We start from the raw sequence: 16,989 nt of genomic DNA, 5'->3' as shown, positions 1-16,989 counted from the left end.
GGCCCGGCCACACGCTAACCTTCCCATCAGGTGAACTCCTCACTATCAAGCTACCATTGACACCCACGCAAACCCATAACCATTCACCTGATGTACAGACCACCAGGTCCCCTATTCTCCTTCGAGGATGACATAATCTTACTCCTCACAAACAACATAAAGCCAGACTCACAAGTGAAGTTCCTGGGAGACTTTAACTCATGACCCCAAAGATGTCAATGCACTAATAATCGCTAACAGTATCTCAGCTAGGTTTCACACAAATTATTTCCCAACCCACTCACGATAGAGGTATGCTACTAGACTGGATCACGGACTTCAACTACAATATTAACATCCTGTCCAACCGGCGTTGTGCCTGGTCCTACCATCACACTATCATCTTCTCATTACAGGACGCTCACCTCTCTAACGTCGAAAAGCCTATGGCACCTCCTAAACTCTCAAGAAACATGCGCAACTTAACTGCTTATAAACTTCTCCCATTCCTCAAGCCTCTCACGGACCTTGCCATCTCTAACAGTGACCCAACCACTCTAGTGGACGTTTACAACACCACCATTCTGAATGCCATCAACATGATCGCCCGACAAAAAATGCGGAAAGCCAAACTACGGTCACACTTAAACATTTGGTTCACTCCACACCTTAAAACCTTGCACAAGAATAAAAGAGCTGCCGGAACCTACTGGAAAAGCCTCCTCACATTAGCCAACAAAGAGACCTTCCTAACAGCCTCATCTAACAACAAAACAGCAATTTTCCTAGCTAAAGGTGATTCTTACAATGACCGGATAGCCAAAGCTCGATTCCCCCTCTGTTTCACCTGTAGCCTGCATTAATGACGTTACATGGAGCACTAATATTCTGTCAGCACTCTCAGAGAAAATTCTACAAACCAAAATAGAGAAAAAGAGAGCAAGCCGAACTACTAACACTGCCCCAGTGACAACCCAAACATCCCCCTCTGATAATCATGACCTATTCAAATTCACACCTCTCGCAACTAAGGATGTTGAGGATATTATCCTGAGTCTGAAAGCATCTAGATGCCTAGGCGATGACTGCCCTGCATCTATTATTAAATAGTCAGCTAATGAGCTTGCACCCTTTATGACAACCCTAATCAATGCTTCCTTTACTACCAACACAGTACCGAGGAATTTTAAGGATGCCTGGGTCATGCCACTTCTAAAGAAACCTACCCTAGACCCCAACACCCCAACAAATTACAGACCTCTCTCAACAGTGCCCTTTCTACTTAAAATTCTGGACAGGGCTGCCTAGCTATAGATCCAACATTACCTGGAAAGCAGAAATCTACTAGGACTCTGCCAATCAGGTTTCTGACCTAAACACGGCACAAAGACAGCCCTGCTAGAGCTAGTAACACAAATGGAGTTCATAAAAGACAAATGCATTTTGGCACTCCTTTTGTTACTAGTGGCATTTGATCTCATCTGCAGTACATTTCTCTGACAAAGCCACCTCTTGGATTCAATCCTTCTTAAACAATAGAACCACAAGGGTCTTCTCTCTCCTACTGCCTTTGCGACCCCAGTCCCCATCATCTGCGGAGTACCCCAAGGATCATGCACCTCTCCCACCCTTCACAATATTTTCACGAAGCCCCACTTTGATGACTTAGACCAGTTGGGTGTCTCCTATACAAACTACGCAGACGACACCCAAATACTTATTCCCATCTCTGGTGACTACAACACAGATTCCAAGCGACTAAACAACATCTACCAAATCATCCAATCCTGGATGGCCAAACACGGTCTATGTCTCAATGACGACAAGACTGAGCTGCTCCTTGTGGGAACTCAAGCCAGACTTAACAGACTCGACAAACAATTTAATGCCTTCAATATTGATGGTAACATCATTACAGTCTCAAAAGATGTAAAAACTCTAAATGTGGAAACAGAAAAATTGATATGAGGCTGGGAACCCCAAAGGAATCACACCAACACAGGTTACAAAGGACATACAAAGCGCTTTATTCAAAGTTACAACAATTACCAAAGTCAATTGACATACGGATAGCTATTCGGCCCTCAGAGTAACAGGATGAACCATCAACGGTAGTTCGCCGTGTTAGTGTGAGAGACCGAACATCGGGATACTTGGGTTTTTATACTTTTTATCCAGCTCTGGCCAACCCCCTCGTAAGTTAACCATTCTCAGAACCAAACCTAGGGTTTGTAGCCAGGTCAATCCCATAATGTATGCATTTTGATCAGTTTCGCTGATACAGTTGTTCATTTACACATAGGTCAGGGAGAGGACAAGGTCTCAGTTCGCGACCCTAACAAGTGGCCTGCGGACATATTATTTATTCATGTGTGCGGAGGTCACAAGTGCCAGAATCCCACTCGAAATGTCTTTCGGCCTCCATTTTGTTGTTCAGGGTGACTTCCACACTAGAAGAGAACCTAAAATGGCAGCTAAATCCAAGATGGCGATTTACACAAAACATTAAGGTCAAGCATACATTCAAACAATGCGATAGGAGGTACAATATTATTTCGATTTCCACAGACCCTCCTTTTGGCCTATGCCAAGTGCTAAACATCATCCCTAATACTTTTGAAAATAACTCCATGTATTATCATCCATAGATTCCGCATCATTGTCTGTAATGTCTATAGCCATAAGGTCGTTCATAAAAGTCTCTTGTACCATGAATTCTTTAGATGCTGTACCTGGGGTATATATTTTATGCCCTATTGCGCTCACTGCTTGAGCACAACACCCCCCTAACATTCCACACATACTTGGGAGGCATTGAAAACAACAACAAAGAAATAACAGAATCCCTAAAATAACCATAATAACGGAAAGCACCTTCCAACCCCAAGATCGCAAAGAATCCCAAAACCAAGTACTAAGGCTCCAGTCTCCTACAGGGATATGGACTTCAGAACTGAGAGTATGTAAGTTCTGAATTGCTTTAAAAATTGTTGGCGAGGAGTCTGGTACGAAAACACAACAAGCGGACCCTACTAATTTGCATACTCCACCTCGTTCTGCCAAAATGACATCTAATGCCATCCGATTTTGAAGTGCTACCAATCTTATTGCCTTTTGCTCTAAGGTCATATTGTAGAGTATGTCCGTGGTCCGGTTGATCGTTCTCTCCAGTGCCCTTGCTAATCCCCTAATGTTCTCAGAGGTTGCTATTTGTTCCCAAAAGGGCACAACCGATTTAGCTATGTCCCCCAATACTTGTCCAGGGATATCTCCGTTGTCGTCTCGCCGCGGGTGAGCCTTAGAAATCTATAACGTACTTGCTACAAATACCCCGGGTAACAATATTCCTAAATAACAGATTCCCTGCCAATCCTGGGCAACCAGGGAAATGCTAAACTACCACAAACAAAATAAACAGGCCCTCCTACATACAGAGGCCTGTTTTCCCCAGTCAAATTAACAATATTTTTACAAGTTTCAAAATCTCCCATTGGCCTAGTGCCATTTCTCTGTACACAGAAGGGAACCGAGTTAGGACTATGATTTACAGAATAAGAAGGAGGCACGGCGTCCTTATTGCCTATCGGAGCCATTTTAAAGGAAATCAGAGTTTGAAAAGGAAGAGATAGTTTGTCAGACGGCCTAATAGAAGCGACGTTAGGTTTACTTCTATTTGCGAGAAGCGAGCATCCCAGGGGAGTCAATTCACGTTTCTCAAAATCATTTAAATTAGTTCTATCAAAATTCCCTGAGATGCTATCATTCCATCGGCCAAAGAATAGTGCTCTAAGAGAGGCATAGCAAGAAGTCGTTAAAGGTAGAGGATGTATATACCATCCCAGTCCCTTGTTCCCATGTTGCGGTAAGTGAGTACAAATCCAACAATTACTCTTATTAAAAATGGCATGAGTAGCATTCATTACTATCATCAGAGTGTTATTATGATACTTCTGTCTATGTTGGGAGTCTCTAAGGGACAGAGTGTGAAGGTGTACAGAGGGAGTCAAAACAGTTGGTACGATCTTGGTCGGTAATAAAGGTTTCAAAGGATAGACTTCTTCGAAATACCAAAGTCCTACAGCAGCAGTCGCAAAAATAACAATAATCATAATTAAAACACAACAGTACGTTTTCGGGGCCCAGGCACATTGTTCATTGTTCGATTTGGTCACCCCTTTATCTAAAAGTCCAGTGCGGGGAGCAACGGTGAAGGTGGCAGGCATCGTAGTTCCTTGATCGACGGCCCCAATGTTCGTTGCTGGCAACACTACGGTCGCGTGATTTCTTAGACCTTCCCAACCCTAGCCAGCAGAATCCCTTTTTGTTCAACAAAACAAAACAATTTTCCGATCACTTCCTTTTCCAGATGCACGACACTCGTGCCGTAGTTCTATTTCCGTGGTCGAAGGTTGTACCTGATGGTACCCAAATTTGTGTGGTCCAAAAGCAAAGTATCGTCACTTCCTGAGGGAAGCGACGTGTCGGTGGCGACGGAAGTCACAGAGCTCGAAACAGTGTTTTCCGGAAGTGACTTATCAAGAGAGTGCGGAGACGAAATGGACTGTTCCCCAAGCTCCTCAGGCTCAGAGAACTTCTCCGACGCACTCACAGCGCTGTTTGCTACTCCAAGATCAGAGACTGTAGCATCAGCGAGGGGTTCTGCTTCTTCTGTAGCGTGTGGCGTCGGGTGAGGAAGTTTCTTGACGTGCGTTGCGTGAATCCAGTTCTTCTTTCCAGCCACCCGCACTGCTGTCCTGGTGACCAACAACACCTGGTGGGGTCCCCGCCAGCGAGGCGCGAGACAGGAAGACCTCTCGTAGGCCTTCACGAGGACCCAACTTCCAGGCTGTATATCGTGTCCTGGGCCCGTGAACCGTACAGGTAAAGCAGCATGCACCTGGTGGTAGATGAAATACAGATTTTTAGTTAACTAGTTACAGTAGTCTACAAGCAATACATTTTCCACCTCCCTCAGGGCTTTAGGTTTTGGGAGACCCCAAATGTTAGCAGGTCTCCCCATTACTACTTCAAATGGAGAAAGCCCAGTTCTAGTCTGAGGTGTGGTACGCATAGCTAATAACACAATAGGCAAAGCATCTGGCCATTTTAGTTTGGTATCAGCACATGTTTTGGCAAGTTTATTCTTTAAGATACCGTTGTGTCTTTCTACCAATCCAGCACTTTGAGGATGCCTAGCTGAATGAAATTGTTTCTCAATACCTAGGGCTGTACAAATTTGTAAAATTACTGCTGCGATAAAGTGAGGACCATTGTCCGACCAGATTATCCACGGGAGCCCAAATCGAGGAAAGAATTCTTTTACCATAATCTTTGCAGTGGTCATGGCGGTAGCATCTTTGACGGGGAAAGCCTCGACCCATTTACTGAAGGCACAAATAATTACAAGAACATATTTTAGATTATTACATCGCTCCATTTCAATAAAATCAAAATGTATAACCTCAAAGGGGACAGCAGGGGGCCCAAAACTTCCCCCTTGGAGTCACTGTCCCCTTACCCACATTGTGCTGTAGGCAGATCATACAGTTCTGGACATGCCTCTTTGCAGTGTCCAGAATCTTGTCATTCACCCAAACCTGTTCTAACATTCTCGTGATCTGCTGGGCACACACATGCGTAGGACCGTGTGCCATCGTAACCATTGCCAATACATATGAATCAGGAAGCAACCATTTCCCTTCGGATGTATCCACCCAACACCCTTCGTCATCCAGTTTCCCCATTCCTTCAGCCCACTTTCTAGATTCTTCCATCGTGGCATCAGCCTGAATATCTCGCACAGACCCAATACCTTCATCCATTATGCAAACATCTCTCATTTCCCTCGAGGTATACATGTCCGTGCTAAGGTCTGTGGCCGTTTGTCTGGCTATTAAATCTGCAAAAGCGTTCCCTTTGCCCACATCATCTATGACCTTGCGATGTGCTGCACATTTCATGATCGCTAACCGTTTAGGGATTGAGAGCGCCGAAAGTAATTGCACTATCAAAGGGCCATGCTGAATCTTGGTCCCATGTGAGGTCAGGAACCCTCTTTCCGACCAAAGTTTTCCGAAGTTGTGAGCCACCCCAAATGCGTACTGGCTATCAGTATATATATTTACTCTCCGCCTTTGGGAAAGTTCACAAGCTCGGGTCAATGCTATAATCTCTGCGGCCTGCGTGGAGTTATGCGAAATTCTCTTAGCTTCGACAATTTTGTTCAATGTAGTAACTGCATAAGCAGCTGTAGATGTACCATTCGAAAGTTTGAAGCAGGAGCCATCGCAAAACAGCTCCCCTTCTGCATTATCCAAAGGAGTATCTGTGAGATCTATCCTGCCTTTTGTTTCTTGTTTGGTGGTATACAGGCAGTCATGTGATTCTTCGTCACCGCAAACAGTATTTTGCGGGAAAGGTAAGAGTTCAGCCGGATTAAGAACACAACACCTCTTAATTTGAATATGAGGGGCAAACCAGAATGAGTTCATACCTTGTTAACCGTGCTGAGGTGAGGTGTTGCGTTTGGGTTTTGTTCAATAAAATATCAACAGAGTGAGGTACCATCAAAATCAAATCATGGCCTAAGACCATTCCCTCACTCTGTTTTACAGACGCGCCAGCAGCAGCAACAGCGCGCAAACATCTTGGCAAAGCGCAAGCGACAGGATCAAGGGCGGAGGAGTTGTAGCCGCACGGCCTATTCTTCCCTCCGTGTTCCTGTGTTAACACAGCCAAAGCACATCCATCACATTCATGCACAAACAACACAAAGGCCTTGTCATAATTTGGAGTACCCAGAACCGGTGCCGAACATAGCGTGGTTTTGAGAAGCTAAAATGATCTTTGATGTTCCGATTCCCATGGCAGTGGCAGAGAAATGCACTTCTTCGTCAAAGCCAACATCGGTTTTACCACTAGTGCGAAATTCGGGATCCACAACCTACAGTAGGAAGCCATACCTATCAGGGCTCTGACTTCCTTCTGCGAATTTGGAACAGACATGCCAGAAATGTGTTTTATTCTTTCAGGTGTCAACCTTCTCCCCTCCTTTGACAGGAGGTAGCCTAAATAGGCAACCTCCTGACAACAATATTGAAATTTTTTAAGCGAAGCTTTGTGACCATTTTTAGCTAGATGAACAAGCAACAGTATAGTGCCTTCTTTACAGGCATTCTCAGAATCTGCAGCCAAAAGCAAATCGTCAACGTATTGAAGCAGCGTGCAAGTAGGTGGCAATTCAAGGGTGTCGAGCTGCTCTTTCAAGGCTCTACTATAAATACTAGGACTTTCAGTATACCCTTGAGGTGCCCTTGTAAATGTAAATGAGCGTCCCCCAAGGTGAACGCAAACAGATATCTGCTTTCTTTATGTATCGGGATACTAAAGAAGGCGTTTTTCAGATCCACAACACTAAAGTGCGTAGCCGTAGCAGGGATCATTGTTAATATCGTCGTCACATCAGGCACAATTGGAAATTGTGGGGCGACCACTCGGTTAATAGCAAGAAGATCGATTATGAACCAGTATGGAATTGCATTGGCACCTTTCTTATATACGAGTAAGATCGGACTGTTACACAAACTACCTGTAATCTCCTTGATCACCCCACGATGTACAAAATCGGAGACAATGCATTTCAAAGCACGTTCGCCTTCAGCTGATATTTTATACTGCGGAATGCGTGGCAGTTTCACCCCATGTTTCAGGACTATTTTAACAGGCTCAATATGTAACACTCCGACATCATTGTCGTCCACCGCCCACAAACATTCCGGAACAATGCTAAACTCGGGAGGTAAAGGTCGAAGAACTGAGAATTAGGAAGTTGCTGTGGTGAAACCGTTAGCCGTACTCCATCCGAAGAACAATGAATTACTGCATTCAATTTCTTTAACAAATTCAACCCCAGCAAATTCTCTCCACAGTTCGAAGTGAGAAGAAAGGGACAATGGGCCTCATTACGACCCAGGCAGTAAGTTACCGCCTGGGTCGTACCTTTACCACCATGGCGTAAACTACGTTTACGCCATGGTGGTTGGCGGACTTACCGCCCCATTCCGAGGTTGGCGGGGCGGTAAGTCCTCATTAACCCATTTACCCTTCCCCATTCCCATTTTCGCCCCACAGGGCATAATGGGAGTGGGGAAGGCGTTAATTACGCCACCGTAAATTACGGTGGCGTAATTAACAACAAGGTCCCTTAGCGCCATGGATTTTAACACCTGCTAAAAGCAGGTGTTAAATCCTCCATGGCGCTAAGGGACCTCGGAATCAGGCGGTAAGGGTCGGCGCTGTTTACGCTGCCGTAAACCCCTTACCGCCTGGGTCCTAATGAGGCCCAATGGTCTGTAAAGGGACCCAAAGAAACGGATACCGGTGCAGAAACCGGACAGACAGTTGGTATACCAGAAAACCCTATGGAAACATTTGTTTGCCCTGACAGTGGGATGTTTGGAACCCTGGAATGATCAATGGAGCACTTCTGTGCTCCAGTGTCAATCAAAAACTGGTGTTTCCTATTCCCCACTAATAATTCAACGTAGGGGCCTTTTTGATTAACGGGAATAGGCAAAGGTTCCAAACCCTGCTTCGGGCAATCCTAATAAAATAGAGCCTCATCAGAAGGAAGCTCTTCAGAAAGGTAGGCAGCAGAAGGGTGATCAAATATGTTTCTCGAGTCCATACTCGAGGTCTGATTTTCCCGTGAAAAAGGTTGCTGAGAATCTTGTAAAAGTTGACCTCTGTCAGGGCCCCCTGCTCCAGGGCGGCCCTTAGGTCGTCTACCCGTAACCCCAAACGTACTGTTTGACCTCTGGCGAAGGAGGGGGCACTGTGCTCGCCAATGACCTTCCTGGCGGCAATAGGCACATTGATTAACATTCACAGTACTCAGAGGAGCATTTCCTTTTGGAACGTACTGACCTCTAGTCTGTGTCGTACCTCCTCTGGGGTTTCTAACAATTTGCTGCAATAATACTTTGGTTTTCAAATCACCCTTTCTCTTTTCGATTTTCTCCTTTTCATTATTAACACGGTTCTCATAATACTGAGCCATGTGCAAAACCTGAGATTGAGATTTTGCCTGCCAAGCGCTCTCTGAGGACATAATTTGTGACTGGATGTCAGGTAACAATCCACGTACAAATTTGTCCACAAACAACCTTTTTCCCGACTCTGTACCTAAATCCTGTCCACTGAAGTCAGAAAATACCTGCTCGAATCTATTAAAAAATTTGGTGGCGCCTTCAGTTTTCCCTTGGACACAGGCCGTAAGCTTGTCCCAAATAATCCTTTTCTCTGGAATTATAGTTTTTAGTTTAGCGACAATCCTATCAGGTAAAGTAAGTATTACCTGTGGCGGTTTCTCACCAGCTGGTCTTTCTCCATCAATTCTAATCATATTTGCCCACGTATCTCCCAACCCCGGCACATCATCTATTGTCCGAACCTGCTTCCATACATCTACCGGTAGGAGTACAGGAAATAACAAGTCAATGTCACTCAAGGTGAACACAGAGGACTGTAAAACAGACTCTATTTCTTTGTAAAACCCCGTCGGGTTTTTCCTAATATCGGGGACTGATTGTCTAATTGTGTTCACTTCCTGTCGTGAAAACGGGACGTGAACAAATTGCGATGCATAATGTGCAGGGATATCCACCGCGGGGGCACCAGTCGCCACGTTGGCAGGGATCTCAACTTTTGGGACAAAGGTCGGAGGAACCTCTCTCATAGGCAACTGAGATATAGGTACCTCTGGCCGCTTACTAAGCAATAGAGCCAGGTCGAGCGCTAAGGCAGCTGTAGAAGTGTCAGGCGAAAAAGCCCTTTTACAAATCCCCAATAATTCTATGGGGCAACTAACCCCCTTCCTTACACATTCCTCTTGCAGGTGCTGTACCATCACCTGAATTACCTTTCTTTGCATTTCAACTGTATACTGACTATACGTGTCATACACTTCGTCTGGCGGTATCAATGAATCCGAGATCCATTGAACCGCATCTTTGGTACAAATTCGTATTTCCTCAGGTGCCGCTCTACGGCACGGAAGGAACTGTTTTTGTACATATATTCTATCGTCTTCATCATCCTCATCTCGTGATTTTTCAAAGTCTTTCCTAAACTCAAACAATCTTTCAACATGCCCATATACTTTCTGCTCTGTGTCCCTCGAAAGTGCCAAAGTATTCAGATCTCTCACCCCTTGTGGAAGATCCGAATTTTGTAACCTACCCCACATCACACACAAATGAGTCCCCAAACCTTCGATAAAGACATTTTTCTCGGGAAAACTATTCAAATTAGATAATGTAGAAAAAACATTAGCTTGATCACCTTTCTCCATGCAATGCTTAGCCCATGCAAACAATTCCTGTTTCCTATCTGCAGAAACAGTACTACGAGTCACAACCTTCGACCCTGCACCTGGATCAACTTCAATCAATACGGGGCCACTCGGGAGCAGAGGTATAGGTAAATTTAATAAAGGTGCAACTATTGGTGCAGGGGGAAGGGGCGGTGCAATAGGTGGAGGAACAACAACCAAAGGACTAGGAACAATAGGCTGTACAGGGGGAACAGGAATAGCAACAGGAACAACAGCAGGAATGGGCAGAGTGCCCAAAACAGGAGCATACGGAGGTGGCGCTGAGGCATCGGGCCTGCGTTCATTTAATAATTTCTCAATAAATTCCTCAGACACATGGAAATCTTTAGAGGGATAAATTTTCTGGATCACGAGTGAAAAGGCTCTATCCATATTTTTAACTGATTCTGACCGCTTTTCTTTATCATATAATAATGCTTTCTCCGCGTTTGCTTTATGACGACGTGCATGTTTATCCCTACTTTTAAGCTGCTGTAATGCTTCTTTCTTCCAATTTTGTAACAGATCAAAGGCTGCTGGTCTAGCCTTTTTCTTTAACAAGATCGATTCTAGGTATTCAATACGGGGGGTCTCAAAACTACCATTGATTGGCCACTGAAATTCGGAGGCATGTCTGGTCTGTCTGTGCCAAATATCATTAAATACGATACTTCCAATGCCATACTTACAGTACATAGTACACGCCGGCGACCCCTCCTGTGGTGCCGGACCGCTAAATTCCAAAGATTGTCGATCGCTGCGGAACAGAGCCCTAAAATAGCTAGACAATTTCCCAGGCATTTCTCAAAAATTTGGTGTTACCTGGTCCAATAATTGTGTCTGCAGATACAATATGCCAAATTCAAAGTGTCAGGGTTAAATTAAGAGCCGGGTCACGACTGCACCTGATCAAACCTAAGGAGGACCGTACGGTTTACAAAGAACTTACCTAACGAATTTTACCTTGTGTTTGGTGGTTTCAGCAAATCTGCCCGCCTCAAAATTGGACCCTCGTCAAGATGCCGTGTCAGACCACACGACTATCGTCCAAGGATCGGATCGTGCAGCGCTGCCAAGGTATCGCGTCTCGATCGGTCGGGCCCGCAGAATCACACCGTCCGATCCCGGTTCGATAGTCTTTGTCAACCTTCAATGATCCGGCATCAATCTTGAGGGTCCCTATTCGGGCGCCAACTGTGGAAACAGAAAAATTGATATGAGGCCGGGAACCCCAAAGGAAACACACCAACACAGGTTACAAAGGACATACAAAGCGCTTTATTCAAAGTTACAACAATTACCAAAGTCAATTGACATACGGATAGCTATTCGGCCCTCAGAGTAACAGGACTAACCATCAACGGTAGTTCGCCGTGTTAGTGTGAGAGACCGAACATCGGGATACTTGGGTTTTTATACTTTTTATCCAGCTCTGGCCAACCCCCTCGTAAGTTAACCATTCTCAGAACCAAACCTAGGGTTCATAGCCAGGTCAATCCCATAATGCATGCATTTTGATCAGTTTTGCTGATACAGTTGTTCATTTACACATAGGTCAGGGAGAGGACAAGGTCTCAGTTCGGGACCCTAACAAGTGGCCTGCAGACATATTATTTATTCACGTGTGCGGAGGTCACAACGGCCAGAATCCCACTCGAAATGTCATTCGGCCTCCATTTTGTTGTTCAGGGTGACTTCCACACTACAGGAGAACCTAAAATGGCGGCTAAATCCAAGATGGCGATTTACACAAAACATTAAGGTCAAGACCTTGCCGCGGAATCTATGTACCCGATGTTTTTAGACAACTTGGCGTAGGCCAACATACATTCAAACAATGCGATAGGAGGTACAATATTATTTCGATTTCCACATAAATATCTACATCGACTCCTCCATCTCTTTGACAAGACAAATCAACGCAACGGCCTCCACCACTGCATACACGTGAAAGCTTGTCAATGCATGCAGACCTTTTCTGACCACAGGTAATTGCATTACTCTTGCCAGAGCCCTAGTTTTATCCAAGATAGAGAGCATTGCAGTAGTCTATCTCGGCACTAACATACACAACCTGAAAAAGATTCAGAAGTGTTGCAGAAGTGTTTGGCTGCTTGGGTGTAAACTGCTTTCGGTGGCGCGGCAGAGTCAAGTGTATTACACCACCTGATTCAAGCAACAGAGGTCAGAGAACTGAGGAAACGTGTCCGGCTCCTTTAATTACTTTAAACTCCTGCAAGAATATAAAAGCTTCCGGCTACGCGGTAGCGTAGCGGAAATGTTGCAGAAATGTCCGGCTGTGTTCGGCTGGGGAAGTGCAGGGATCCCGGGCTCAAGAACCAAGTAAGTGCTAAGGCGCCGGTAATCATGCATGTTTAAAAATAACTGCACCATTTAAGCAGAGTGGATTATAGCGCACCGCATTTAATGAGTATGCTTGTGGCTTTACACCGCAAGACAGCTGGTCGGCTACCTGTAGTAGTTTAAAAAGAGACAGAACGGACGGCTGCCTTAAAACAGCAAGAAAAGTTTCATGACCATGCAAAACGTACAATCACAGTCTGGGTCTCGGAACTTTGCCTTGCAAGCGGTTTCAAAATTCCTTAACAACATAACTACGCCTGATCCCCATGCCCCAAAAGGGAAACTAAGGACCGGGAAGTAACAACCCACCCATAAAATATGAAGACACAGGGAAAGAGGGCCAGAAGCCCAAATTTGAACAAGGGTGGGTCTAATATTGCCCCAAGGAAAAAATAAAATCGGCCCGCATCAGTACAACGACACAGCAGAACTTGCAACAAAAAATAAAATCTTTTTTACTGTCCAAAAAAGAGGCACAAGAAGCACTAGATTTGATGGAACCATGTGCTGGCACGGCAGAACAGAACTCTATTATGTCTATAGATAACAATGGGTCCACATTAAAATTATGTAAAGCTAAATGGAATTCGATGATGCCGGACGAGTTAGAGTCCAACAACTTGCTGACATCAAACCTATCAGCTACCCCTGACTTGGAAAATGTCATAACCTCTACTGAATCAGCCATAGACGAGACTGATGATGAGGATGCTAGTATGGCATGTGAAGTAGAAGAAGCAGGGGGAAGCGGGAATTTGGTGGAGGAAAGTCCCCCAAACGTCATGACGAAGGGTCTTGAGGTCTTGGAATTTGAAATTGATGCTCTTTTCCAATTATGTGCTAATGTGGCTGCTGAGCAAAAAACAGTGAGAGAGGAAATGTCAGAAATTATTTTTCTATTGAAAGACTTGAAGGCACATACCACTGTTGAAATGGACAAACATGAAACTTACCATACCAGAACCCTTACATCATCACCCAGAAAACATGAAATGCCGCTTGATAGGGCCTACGTGGTTGCAGAATCAGGCCGTGGGGCGCTTGAAGCTATATCAACAGAACTGTCATTAATGAATGCTCCTGAATCCCCCCCAAGACAATACCAGCGTTTAAAGCCCCTTGGTGCTCAAAGAAAGAAGCAAACAGGAACATAAAAGAAAGATAAGCAAGAACATACAATTAAACAGAAAAGTCAACTCATGGGCAAGGCCCTAACCACAGTGACAAATGTGCTACCGGACGGAGAGATTAAACAAGCCCAGCTCAGAGGCCTGTTGGATGGGTGGATTGACAAACCAAAAACCCTCCTTACCAATAAAGAATCTGAGGACCTGAACAGATGGACAGGGCTCCAGAAAAGTCCAGAGGTGGTCGAAATAACACAGTGGAGCCAGTACTCCTCTGAGCTGCTGGAACCTGCCATAGTGAAAGCCTTGCACATGGGACAAAAAGCAGGGCGACCTGTGACAGTAAGAAAGCCTTTGGAGCAGTTGGCGGAGTGCAACAGGGCGGAGAACATAAGGGAAAAAGAACCCCCAACCACCTGGGCTGGATGAGTGAACCAGCTAAGACCAAGACCTGATATTAAAGAGTCACAAATTAAAGATCCACTGTGCTGTGCAGACCTAACACACATGAAACTAGTGGAAAAAATGCAACAATAAACAGCCCGTTCCTAAATAGAAGGTGGGTGTTGGAGTTATTGCACATGGCTCCGGAATTGGCACTGATTTCCTCCAAAGACATAGTGAAGGTAGAACTGCCTGAACTCGACAGTGAAGACAACTGGGTGATAATGACTTGTATTTCTCCTGTGGTGATAGACAGGATTTGTTTTGAACCAACTGGGTTTTGAGATCCATATATTAATTCCATCCACTCAGACACAGAACGACCTTAAAGAAAACACATATGGAGAAAGGTGCGGGGTCTCTGATACAACTACCCCTACATTAAACCCTAGAAGGATGGTGGGCCACTGGGGAGAGATCTTGGCTACCTCCCACTGACAGAAGATTCAGAAGGGCCCTAAAGCGTTGTCAATATTATCATGGAATTCCAGAGGGAACAGTTTGTTTCTACGTAATGCTGATGTACTGCAGCCAATGAATGGAATGTCTTGTTTTTGCTTTCAGGAAACCTGGCTCTGCGAGCCTTGTGCAATAGATGGTTTCACAATGCTCTTCCATCTAGCAAAACACCCTGTACTGGGGAGACCCAAAGGTGGCTTGTGCATAGGGGCAAAAACTTGGTTCAATATGGTAGAATTCATGGAGGTTCCCCCCAATATTAATTTTTTGGCAGCCACTATTATGATCTGTAATGATAGCCCGACACCTACTCTGGTTACGACTCTGTATGACCCCCGGGAGGGGCCATGACTTCAGAAATTAGAGATACCCTGATTAGAACTCTCTGAGCATGGCAAGTAAAGTACAAGGGGGGAGAGTAGTGAAAACGGGGGATTTTAATGTGGACTGTTGCCAATCTCAACTGGGGAAGCGGGGTGGGAAGGTAAATCAAGGCTCAGAGAGCTTTAGAGTGGTTGAGAACCATGGCAGAATTTGATTTTATACCAACCCTACCGGGCAATAGTAGCCAAAAATACCACCTCGTCTAATGGCAAAACATTATCATAGATCAATTTCATTTTTGTAAATAAACAAGCTGAGTTGGCCCCCCTAATACTAGATATAAGGGACACACATATCAGTGATCACGCAATGTTAATAACCAACTTATATGAAAGCAATAAGAAAGGTATATTTATGCCTGCACTCCTTTGCGCCAAGATAGGTAAGTAACAGATTTGAAACAGCCGCTGTATCTCAAGTAGAAATTTTATTTGTTTAGTTTGTTTGTATTTAGCCCCTCTCGGATGACACGTGTTTCAGCGTATTTACTGCGCCTTTTTCAAATCCGGGCTATTCTTGTTCAAATCAAAGAAAAAAAGAAGAGAAAAAAAACACATTGCAAACAATTAAAATAAAACTCATATATGAGAACCTTCTCGGTTATTTAACATATGTTATTAAATGTGACTTCATCTGTGTTTTAACCACATACCACGTATTAACAAGAACATGTTTTAACCATACATTAACACCTCGTGCATTTTTCTAGTGACTATATACATGTGCTTGTGTTGCAGAGCTGCGGAGGAGGGTTACAGACTGAAGTTCTTTTGTCACTCATTCTTACTATGGTCATTATGTTTCTTAAAAATATATCATCCTTGTTAGATGTCAAGACACTTTTTCTCGTGAGTATCACCTCTTACCCTTTTTATAAAAGTTGCGATTCCCCCATTGGTAGGTGTATTTTCTGCTCTTATCCAGTAGCTTAAAGTTCCTGGGTTCAATCCCACTTATGTTGAAAAGCATAGATATTTGTATGTCAGCATCCATTTAAACTGAGTTGAGCCTATCACTATCTAAATGGGCTCAAACACGCTGATCTCATACTCCTAATTCTTAATGTAGTAAGAAAAAACCCTGATCTTAATATTCTTTATGAATACTATCATTACAATCGTTGCAATTCTATCGTGGTGCCTGCGGCGCAGTGCAACTTTTAGATGCTATTGATTTAAATACTGTCGCGTTCTTATTCATAACGCGTCTGTTTACATCTCCCAGTGCCTTTCCACTCCACCTTTGTTAGTTAAACTGAGTTGAGCTTATCATTGTCTAAATGTGCTCAAAACACGCTGATCTCATAGTCCTGTTTCTTAAGAAAATCCCCCGATCATAATACTCTTTATGAATACTACTATTACAGTAGTTACAATTCTATCGGAGTATCCACTGTGCAATGCAACTGTTAAATGCTGCTGATTTAAATATTGTCGCGTTCCCATTCATATCGTGCTTATTTACGTCTCCCCGTGACTGTAATGTGGAATTATAGTAATGGCACGATCCAAAGCGTGCTTGTCACTAAAGGTGGGCTTCCATCCTGCTTCAAGGTCTTACCTGCAAATTCTAATAAGACCAGAGGTAATCAAAATTAAGGCGTACCTAAAAGACACAACTGCTGTTATCAAAATATTGCAGGAAATACTTTGGCAAGATACCTATCTACTGGCTACCTGGGTCGTGAAGGCACTGTACACATCCATTGGACACCAACTGACATTAGAGACAATAGATTACACCTTCAAAGACAAGTCTGTTTCCCATTTCAATTACGTTTGCATGCTGAAAGAAATGCTTATGGCCACCCTGGGGAACAATACCTTTATATTCGACAACCAGTTTTTTCGTCTAATTTGT

The sequence above is a fragment of the Ambystoma mexicanum genome, chromosome 8 (assembly GCF_040938575.1).
Source record: "Ambystoma mexicanum isolate Mex_15411 chromosome 8, UKY_AmexF1_1, whole genome shotgun sequence".
NCBI classification, from domain to species: domain Eukaryota; kingdom Metazoa; phylum Chordata; class Amphibia; order Caudata; family Ambystomatidae; genus Ambystoma; species Ambystoma mexicanum.
The sequence above is the reverse complement of the archived record's forward strand: the minus strand, read 5'-3'. Positions refer to the sequence as shown.